This window comes from Gordionus sp. m RMFG-2023, chromosome 4 (genome assembly GCF_954871325.1).
Source record: "Gordionus sp. m RMFG-2023 chromosome 4, tfGorSpeb1-WG-v2, whole genome shotgun sequence".
Taxonomy (NCBI): Eukaryota; Metazoa; Nematomorpha; class Gordioida; order Chordodea; family Parachordodidae; genus Gordionus; species Gordionus sp. m RMFG-2023.
The window spans coordinates 11580038-11592491 of record NC_088778.1 but is presented as its reverse complement, the minus strand read 5'-3'; positions in this window follow the sequence as shown (position 1 = coordinate 11592491).

The following is a 12454-nucleotide window of genomic DNA, read 5'->3' as shown; positions in this document are numbered from 1 at the left end:
CTTAATAATATTACAATAGTGGCATATCATATTTTTTTTTTAAAAAAATCAAATAAATAAATCCATTTTTGTAATGTAAATATATTTCATAATATAAAAAAAAAAAAATTTTTTCGTTTATAATAATAAAATATTAACATTAATAAAATAAATTATTTTACTAAAAATAAATAAATAAAATTCTACATAATTATATTCATAAAATGTCTCAATCACATACAAATAAATTTCAGCTCTTATTAACTGGCTTGAGCCTCAATCAATTTTACTCAAAAACTGGTTAAGTTTAGGACTAAGCTGACTTGGCCCCGCAGTTATGACTTGAGCTAATTCCTAACCCGACTTGAACCAACTCCTGATCTGGCTTAATAAGTTCATGTTATCAAAATTTCCACCAAATTAAGTCTAAAATCCATGAAGCCGAATTCGGGTCCATAACCATTATTAGATACGACATAAATATTCTTATTATAATTTTTGTTCAAATTTAACAATTTAGTTACCACACATTTGAGTTAAGCGTTTATAAAAATATAATTTACTTATAAATAAAAAAATTGAGCAGACTAAGCGAGTCGACTCGAGTTGGAGTCGTTTTATCGACTAGAAACTAGGCTCGAGTTGTAGCTAAGACGACTTGGCTTAGCCGTTTAATAACACTAGTTTGAACCTTTAATAAAGAAATATCGAGGCTTGCGTAATATAATATAGAATTTTATAAAAATATTTAATTATATCATTTTGAATTTGGATAAAAACTTACATTTATCTTAATGAAAATTATTCTTTGACAGAAATATATGAAATTATATTATTATTATTATTTTAGAATACACTCTTATGCAATCAGTAATACTGATTTTATTATAATTCAATGTTAAGATTTAATATGCTTCTATCTAGCAGTACCAAAAATCCCACCCAATGACTATTTTTTTTATAAAATTGAACATAACCTTTTGGAATTTATTAGATATATAATTAGCAAGGATTTATTGAAAACATCAGGAGAAAAAAGTGAACACAATAATTTGTATTTTATCTGATGATATTCCCATTATTACCCCTTGCAAAAGCTGCTTTATAAAAAAAATTAAGATCGATAATCTCAAAACATTGCTCAAATACTACTTTCCAGTATCAAATGCCAATTATAAATTTATTTAATGAACGATAATAATAATGAATTAATTTTTCAATCTCTGTGATTTTTATCATTTTGTTTTATATTAATAAGATAATTCAATAAATTATAGTATTAATATTACAATTAAAATTGTTCTGAATTGACATAAAAAAAACTATTGGAAAAGAAAAGGATAAAAAAAATCTGGCATTGTTTAACCTTAATTAAGCTTTTTTAAAACATTAATATGCTTTTTTAAAAACATTAATATGCTTTTTTTAAAACATTAATATGCTTTTTATAACATTAATATGTTGTACTCAAAAATAAATAAATTAAACTCCAAAAATGAATTTTATTTGGTGTAAAATATTTCAGTATATACAAGATATATATAATCAAGTAATTAAATATTAAAAATATTTTTAAGTAAAAATCTATATTATGTAATGCTATTTTTCGACATGGAATATTTTTACTTAAATTATAAAAGATAGAGTTAATTTTTTGTTCTATACCCATTTTTTAAAATGGATTTAAATAAATTCTCTGATAATATTATTTTAGGGTAAGCTATGCTCTGATAAGTTATATATATATATTTCTAAGCATTATCCATCAGATATGGAAAAAAGTTCCCACTCTTTTATTTTCTAAAAATAGACGATATTATTTTTAAACCGCTCTCCTGAACATCTGTAAAAAGTGGATATAAAACATTATAATAATAACCTGACAATTTGATAATAGAGTAATTTCAAATTTTGAAATTAATTTTATTTTACCATCCACTTCTTTATATTCCAAATTTGATATAATAATTTATACATTTGGATAGCAATACAATTTTCATTTGAATGATTTTGATAATAGAAGGCAAATTTCAGAAAAATAAATATTATTCTTGGAATAATTTCTCAGGTAAATTTAATTTATTCTAAATAATATATTTAGCTAACATAGTGACTTCTTCTACACTCTTGTGATCGTAAGTTACATCATACTGCACCCCTAAGAGTGATAATTTTATAATAGTGATAATATAGTGATTATAAAATTGCGATATTTTTACATCCGCCCTAAAAATTCGATCCTTCGTTCGCGGTACTTGTGATGCAAAATCGCTTTACTCAAGCCGGCTCCAGAATGTAGCCTAGTTTATATTCAAAAAAATATGTTTGTTTGTTTCTTTCTTTCTTCAGTAAAAAATATTTTGTTGTTATATATCTTAATGTCTAATCATAAAAACTACCAACAGTAAATAAATATTTTGATGTTCTATATTTTATTGACTAAACATATATTTATAGAATTACACTTGCTTTTTAAATTTTATATTATAAAATGAAAATTAATTTATAATAAAAGAATTAATTGTTTTTTTATATTTAACATTACTCCAAACTTAAATCCAGTAATTCCATGCAAATACTATATAATTATAATAATATATATAAATAATTATGTATTTTAGGTAATCTAAGAAGATACATTATTAGTAAGCATCAAAATTGATTGCGAATTATAACACATAACCTATTAAATTAATTTTATCAAAAATGTAAATCCAGTAATAATATTTCTATTAATACTACAATCCCTTTAAAATGATTAGATGCGAACTCGACAAAATTTTTGCCCCGGTTCGGGTTCGGTTCGGGGTATAAAAAAAAGATGGGTTCGGTTCGGGTTCGGTTCAGGGAAATATTTTTGAACCCGGGTTTGGTTCGGGTTCAAGAATTTTTGAGTTGATAAAACAAATTCTATATTTAAATCATAATAAAAAACTAGACATAAATTTGATATAAAAAATAAATTTTTTATTTTATTTATATGCAAATATAGTTAAAAATACAAAGCATATAGTCATGTATCAATTTTAAAATTTTATTTAGACGTATTAGCATAATATCTTCCAAGAGTTGTTCACTCATCCTCGATCTATGTGGTGAAAGAATGAATTTCAAATGTGAAAAAGATCTTTCAACGCTAACCTATGTTAAATGTATTTATATGTGAAAATATGATAAATTTACTTGGGTTTCAGGAACAGCAAATAAGATTTTAGATAAAATATATAATTCAGGGTGTTCCAGCTTAGCAGACTCCCAAAAATGCAAAATATTTTCCTTCTTATCTAATCTTTTATAATCGCTAAATCCAGTAATTATTGTTCCAATACTTTTCTCAGCAATCGTTGGCCCTCTTTTAAGTATTTTCTCCTGCCTTTCTTTAAGTTGTATCAATTTCTCTAAATCATCTTCTTGTTCAATAACTTCATCGGAACTAATATCATCAGATAAAATCGGCGTTGTTAAGCTTTTAATTCGTCTCCATAAATTGACAAGATGCCTTTTCGCACAAATCTTATCATCATCACTAAGTAATACCTGTAATATTTAAGGATTTATATTGTTTATATTTAAATATTCCATAAAATAACAATTTTAATATAAATCTAAAATAATTAATTTACTAAGCTTTTAATTAACCTTGTATCTTGGGTCCAGGTATATGACAGCTAAGAGAATTTCGTTCTTTATAAACCTTTCTTCTCTGTTCTTAAGACAAGAATATAGTAATTGAGCAAAATGGTTTGGATTTTTTTCCAGTTCAATGCAGCATCTTAACCATGCTGCATAAAAATCTGTCAGTGTTAACGTTCATATTGGAATTGTTTGGTTGCGATTTTTAGCGGTTTTAAAATTTCAACAATCGTTATTATCTCTTTCCAATCTTCAGTCAATAAATAATCAGATTGCTCTGAAAAAAAATCTTCGATATTGGGTTTTAGTAAAATCAGCCTTTCTAACATATCATGGGTTGAATGCCATCTGTGGCAATCTAACACAGGCTTAGGGAGTTTCATATTTTTTTAATAACTTTTGGTAAGTGGGATGTCTTAATTTTAAATTTAGGCTCCTAGCTTTTGCAATGGTTTCCACAATAGGTGATAATTTTATAGCATCTTGAAGTGCCAGCTGAAGTGTGTGAGCTGCACACCGTACACTATAAATCGGATAGGATATAATAGTTGATAAAAAAGTATTTTGTATATCATCAATATCATATTTATATACATTTACATCCATATTTTCCTCATCTGCTGATTCACTCCTTATATAATAATCAGTTTCAGGTTGCAGGAGCTTTATAGCTCTTAAAAAATTACAACCATTATCAGAAGTAATTGTGTATATTTGTTCAATATTAATTTTAAATTTTAGTAAAGTTTTTCTTTTATATATTCTCCTGTACATCTCTCTTTCAGCTCTACAATTCCAAGAGTCCTCAAATTTTTATTGGACTTTGATATAAATTGAATATTTACACCAAGAATTGACCTATCTAGTCGTTGAACTGCATCAACTTTTAAACTTATTAATTTTCCTTCTACCTCTCTCGATATTTTGTCTCTAATTGATTGGGCTGTTTTATTAATAGTTCTGGATAAATTTTCTTAGTTTATAACTAAATTGAGCCCAGATAGGAGTGGATTTATAATTCTTTGAAATCCCGAATCTTCAATAATTGATAAAGGCCGGCCATTTACAGTAACAATGATATATTTATACTTATATGCTTTTTTGGAAAAAAGGTTTCTATATTAATTTTAGGTTTTTTTGCCAATAACAATTCCTGATATTTGGTTTTTTCATTTAAATAATTTAAATATTCATTGTTGTGATTTCTTTCCAGGTGTCTTTCTAAATTTGATAAGTGATTACCAGACATTTTTACTTTGCAATATGAACATATTGATTTTTTTTCTATTGTATTAAGGGTAAATTGCTTATCAAATATGACTTTATCTTTAATCTTAAATCTATAAAAAGAGAACAATTTTTTTAAATAGCAATGATTTCAGAATTAAAAAAGAGATATTTATAAATTTAATTTCATTTATAATATGCACTTCATTAATATCTTGTAAAAATTAATCTGAAACAAAAATAAATGATTAGCATATATAAATTTTAAAATCATTTTAATAAGTTCACAAAAACTGCCCTACATTTAACAATTTTTAAGTTAGATGTTTAGAATTTTTTAAATTAACAATATAATAATTTTTCCTTTGATTTGTAAACCATTTTCTTCTAATTAATAATCTTTAAGAATAATAAGATAAAAATTTAAAAATAAATGGCGTAAATTAATTCAATTGTTTAAAATTTTTTAACACTCCAATAGGAATCGAGAATAAATTTAAAAATGGCATAAATGAATTAAGTTGTTTAAAATTTATTAACACTTCATTTAATTGGAAATTTGAAAATATAATATTTGTATTTACATAAATTAATATATGATTTTAAATAATACACTGAACCCGGTTGAACCCGGGTTCAAATAAAATTCTTGGGTTCGGTTCGGGGTTTTGAAAATTTTATAAATGGGGTTCGGGTTCGGTTCGAATCCCTGGATTAAACAATAAAATTTGCGCATTAAATTATTTGATTCCAAAAATTCAAAAGATTAATACATAAAATGAATACTATTAAAATCTGATGCAGGGGGGCGTCTAAAAATAAAATGGTATTATTATTTGATACATTTCAAGACAAAATAAAATATTTTGAATATAGACACTAAATAATATATCTTACACACCTGATATCTAAACTGGTAGTCATACTACAACCTTGTTAAGCTTCTGATGTCTCATATTAATTTTTATCGATAGAGCCCTTTTTATCAGCCTTGATAATAACGCAATTAAGAATTATAAGGATCATAATTCAGCATCATTACTCTTAAATGGCAGATGTTCAAATATCTAGATACACTTTTGTAGGTATCTAGATCTTTTTAAGATACATTTTACATACTTTTATTTAACGGTTATTATCTAAAAAATAATATTTGAAAGCAAAATTCATTTTATCTCATATAAGCAAACAATTTAAATAAATAAATATATTAAAAAATATTTCGAATAATATTATAAAAATATATATAAAATATTAAAACTTATATATAAAATATATATATAATATTAAAACTTATATATAAAAAATATATAAATATTCATTAAATATTTTTTTTTCTATTTAAATCTTTAGATATCAGTTCAAGATTGTTAAGGATATTTTAATCACGTAAAGGAATATATAAATCCTTGCTTAGCCATGACCCCCACTAATTATTAAAACAATACCATTGATGCACAAAATTTTTTAAGCAAATAAATTTATTTAGAATTTTTTTAAAATAATATTGTAATTCCACTAATTTTTAATAAATTATTCATAAGTTTAATGTAAAAAAATCTTTTTAAAAAGATAATGACCCGTTTAAAAAAAATTTTCCCAAAAAAACGATAAAAATAGGGGTATTGGCATTTTTTTATATGATGTTCGAATTTAATGAGAACAAAATATAAAAAGATTACATATTTTGTGCTCTCATTATATAAGTTTCTGTTCGAGAACAACGGCGTACCCTGTATATAAGTATAAGAAAATCTATATCTATATACATTTTTAAAATCGCACCTTTATCTAGATGCGTTTCTAGACAATGTATCTTTATCTGTTTTTAGATCCATTTAAGAAGCATCCTTTAACAACTCTGTTAAATAGTATTAGGTAGCCCATAAGTTAATCTAATTGTGACTGATGCAATTAAACATTTAGCACCAAACCTAATACAAATTGAAAAAATTGTCAATAAATTACAAACTCATAAAATGCAAAATGAATGTAGGACAATGACGAATAAAGATGTGGCAATTCCATTATCTGGTATAACAAAATGAAATTCTAAATTTCTTATGTTTCAAAAAGCTAACAATGCTATAATATTTATGATATGATATGCTAATAATATTTATTTATAGGAATCAAACATTGCAAAATAATTAACAGAAGAGTGCTTAATGTTAAGATAGTGGACAAATAAATAATTTATAATTATTTGAAATTTTTTTATCTCATTTTTATTTTCTAATTTGTGAGGTCTTTTTATTATTTATAAATAGTTTTCATTTTTTTATCGCCTTCTTAGATTAGTTCCGAACAGAACATCCAATATTGGAATTAGTATGAAAGTTACAAGATATTCAGTGCATAATATTAGCCATTAGTGATATTAAACGTATAATTTTAGCCCATTTTTTAAAACAGCTAATATTTGATCCAGAAAAATATTCCGCAAGCAATAAGAATATGGTCATAGATGGAACAAAGGTTATAAAATCCATTAGAAAATTCCGAGGCTTCGACAATATTTTTCTGGCTAAAATACTGAGTTGGACATAAATAAAAATATGCTTAAATCGTGCCGTTTAACAACACCATTAGCCACAATGAAGAAAAATTAGTGCATAGCAAAATCGAATAAATTTTCTTCATATGTTTATACTGTTTTGGATCCCAGAATTAAAAATGAGATATTTTTATTCGGCTTCTTTCAATATCCATTAGCGAATCTCTATATAGTATTAAAAAAGAATGTTATGACGTATTTGTATTAAATAGTGTAGGCAATGTTATTTATTTTTAGGTCTACTGCCATTCAATATTCGACCGACAAAATTTTTAATTATTTATCAGAGCCGTTAAAAGGTGATGCTGATATTTTGGAATATTGGAACTAATCCAACAAACAACAAATTTATATTTTGCCATTTTTTTAAGTATTTTAAAAATAAAGAATTACTGCTATGAAATAAATTACCCTTTATGATCCATTTATTTTCAAAAATTGCCTGTGATTATTTATCTACTCAACATTCATCCGTTCCTACGAACGGGTCTTTTCCCTTATATGGGACACAGTAATAAAAAAAGGAATAGATTTAACCTCATCACATTGGTGATGTGTCTATGCTTTAATTGCTGGGAGTCAATTATTCTAAATATGTGGAATTAGATATTATATTATTTGCATATTACAATTTGTTATTGTTGAATAATATGAATTGTATTTTTTAACGCGTATTATTCAAAATATATTTTTATTTTATTTTTACTTATTATTTTACAGTTAACCTTTTTAATATTATATTCTAATTTTAGTTTGTAAAAATGTTATATAAACGATAAGAAAAAGAGAAAATAAACAGATTAAAAAATAATATTTTTACATTTCTTCATGGTATCCCGGGTGATGTGGCAAAAAAAACTCGCCATAATGTGTTATATTTTATTTTTTTGAAATTTTTCTCTTCCATTTTTTTTAATGGTGAGATTTTATATTTAACATACAAAAACATTAAATAAAAAAAGTTATTTTTTTTCCCCCGTAATTCTCCTAGAAAAAACTTTCAACTATATTTTATTATACAATTTTCGATGTTTTCTTTTAAAATATCCAATGTTCCACATGAGGTCTATACGATATATTATGAGAACTCACTTATGTGATGTCCAATACACTCGAGGACCTGCCAATGGAGAGATCTCCTTTGAATTCTTTAGTTTAAAAGAAATGCTACGTTGCTATGAGGCATTGGACGGAAAATTCTTTGCTTACAATGAATCTGAATTTATACAACTGCAATGCACATTACAAAAATATAAACATCGTTATTTTTATTTTTTAAAAAAAGTAAAAAAGAAGAAGAAAGCAATTAACATTTTTGTTCATGACATATTATACTTATGTGATATTTTATAAAAGTTATTAATAAATGGACATAAAATTACCTGATTTTACACCTTACAAGTTCCCAAAACTTATTGGACCACTGAGTGAGATTTACTTAGATAGGGTGTTAAGTTACTTTTCGACCAGCACATTATCGGACTCCGTTAAAATAAATACTTTAATTAATAATTTATCTGATGATATGTTTGATAATATTAAATCAATTTGTTCAAATACTGAGATTTTAGATCTTAAGATAGTGATTAAGAAATTATGATACCTTTTACCAATACAGGATAAAAATATTTTAATCAACAAATTTAACTTATCTTGCCAAAATTCTAGTGAAAACTTTATGCAATGGTACATTAGAGTATCTTAAAAAATAAAAAATGGGATTTTTCAGATGATAGTAGGATTAAAGAAAAATTAAGAACGTCTACCTTAAATGATAAAATAAAATATTAATTTAGTAAAAATACTAATTTAACCTTAAACGAAATGGTGGAGATAGAAAGTAGATTAGATAGCATTAATGATAAACCAGATATTGATAATATAAGTCATGTAAATCACGATAAAAGCTCTGACAAAGATAAAAACTTTAACATTAGAAACAGAAATGACATTTTAGACCTAATAATAATTTTAGAAATAATTTTAGACAAAATTATGATAATAGAGATAATAATTATAATAGGAATAAAAATAGGAATTACGACAATAATAATTTTAGATACTATGATAGGAATTACGGTAATAATAATTCTAGATACCACGATGATTATAATAACTATAACTACAACAACTATCGCTACAACAATAATAATCAATCTAATTATGGTAGAAGTGATACATGGCATGATAATAACCAAAGAAAACAGATCCAATATGGTGACGGAAATCGTAAAATTACCAATCCTATAATAACAATTCAAATAATTATAGAGGTAGCGACAACAATCGGAGGAAGCAAATACAATATAACAACAATGACCATAATATGAATATTGAAGAAATTGTTGAAGAGAAAGTCGACACAAAGAACAAAGATGATAAAGATTTTAACATAAACAATTTATCTGGGGACATGCTTAATAATGAAGATAAGGCATTTATGACTACTTTAAAAATGAATGATATTATTACAACTATGCAAGTCGACACACGATCCAAACACACCATCATACCTCATGGTCTGGTTAAAAAACTTGGTATTAGATATATTAAAAGATCGAGTTACAACTTACCGCTTATGACGGAAATTTAATTAAAATCATCGGCATTACACAAGTTAAAATGACTTATGAAGGTATCTCAAAATATTTACAAGCGGTGGTCGTTGAGTCTAGGAAAAATGCCTTGTTGGGACGTACATGGATTAACGCTTTCAAAAATATTTTAAATAAATTTATAGCAAATAATGACACAAATTACGAAGATGAAATAAAAAAATTGATTAAAGAGTGCGAATCCAAATTGACTAACGGGCCAATCAACAAAGCAAGTGTCAAGTTAGATTTTAAAAGAGATGCCCAACCTAAAATTATACCACCTAGACGTATTCCTTATTCAAAAATTGATCTTGTGAGCAATGAACTTAAAAAATTGGATACATGATAAAATTATTGAGCCGGTGAATGATGTTCGATAGGCAAGTCCTATTGCCACCGTCTACAAAGATGATGGGAGCATTAGGCTTTGCGCTGATTTTAAGGATACCGTAAACCCAGCTCTAGAAGATTTCAAATACCCACTACCACGAATTAATGATCTAATAGCTAAACTTTCAGAAGGAAAGAAATTTACGAAGATTGACTTTAAAAATGCTTTCTTACAGGTCCCGATTGATAAAAGTTGCAGTTTAACTATATCTACGCACAAGAATTATTACCGATTTACTAGACTTCATTTTGGGCAAAAGATCTCATCTGCAATTTTCCAACAGATCATGGACCAAATCTTCGGTGATATGGAAGACGTCATATTTTATAATGATATAACTGGGAAAAACGATGAAGCCCAAAATGCCAGAACCAAAATCAACTGCTGAATTATCAACATTTCTGGGAATGGCTGGCCACTATAGAAAATTTTTGAACATTGCAGAAATAGCCGATCCTCTATATAAAATCGTCAACAAGGAAAAATGGGCTTGGAACTTAGAACACTCTAGAAGTTTTAATGATCTTAAGAAGTTGATTAGTCTTCCTACGGCTTTGACATATTTTAACCCTGAATTACCTATAAGGATAGCCACTGACGCATCTAAATGTGGCTTAGGAGCTGTATTATTTCATACTGAAAAAGATGGTAAAGAAAAACTTATAGCTTTCGCGACAAGAACTTTATTAAAATCCGAAATGAACTATACCAATATTGAGCGCTCAGAAGTGGAATATAACATTAGGAGGATATTATTTTAATATAAAGTACAAAGTCGGTAAATATAATGTTGTTCCTGATTATCTCTCGAGATTACCACAAGAATGTCATGATGAAGCTGTTGAAAATATCACTATAATAAATGAATATGGGGATTTACCTATTAATTTTAATCAAATTCGTGATGAAACTTTGAAAGATATTGAACTAAAACAAGTCATAAACGATATTAAGAACAACAGGCCTATAATGAATAATATTTATAAAAACATTGATTTAGAATTGAGTATAATTAAGGATTGTCTTTACAAAAGCAACAGAATCATAATTCCGTCTTCTATGAGAAAAAATCTACTACAGTCATTACATGAAGGTCACTTGGGAGCAGAAAAAATCAAATCCTTAGCCAAAGATTACATGTGGTGGCCTGGTATAAACAATGACATAGTAATGGAAGTGAAAAGTTGTGACGATTGTAACATATATCATGATAATCCTATAAAGATACAAAAACCATGGGTTTCGGTAACCAAACCGTTTGCATAGATTATGCGGGTCCGTTTTTCACAAAAAATTGGTTGATAATAGTCGATGCCTACAGTAAATTCCCAATTATTGTTCCTGAAAAATATTACGACCGATGTTACTTTTAAAGAAATTTTCAAAACTAATTCGCTATATGGAATACCTGAAACTATAGTTACTGATAACGGCACTAACTTCATAAGTAATGATTTTGAAAAATTTTGCAATGATTATGGTATCAAACATGTGCCATCTGCTATCACCAGCAATCCAATGGCCAGGTAGAACGCATGGTGAGAACGTTCAAAACACATATGAAAAGGAATATCAAAAGTGACTTTGACATCGCACTTGACAAATTTTTATTTAATTATAGAAACACGCGTAATGATACTACAGGAGTTACACCTTCCAAGAGAATGTTCAATCGAGATATTAGAGTTAAATGGGACTTATTAAAACCGTTGGAAGAGAAGGAGAACAAAATCAACGTTACTTTACCACGAAATAGAACCTTTAACGTAGGAGATTTTGTTTGGTACAAAGTACAAGGTGATGACAAATGGTGTAAAGGCATGGTCACACACAAAGAAAGTAACATGATGTTCTAAATTAAGACATATAAAGGTATTTTGAGAAGACACTTAGATCAATTAAGAATAAGAAATTGTTTTAACACACTTATTAATTATGACTCTATTTCTAAGGATTCTTTTAAGGAGGGATGTGTGGACAAAAATATAAAAATTACTGATAAAAATGTAACACCGATTTCTAGACCTATGCGAATTAAACAAAAACCTGCTTATTTAAAAGACTACATAA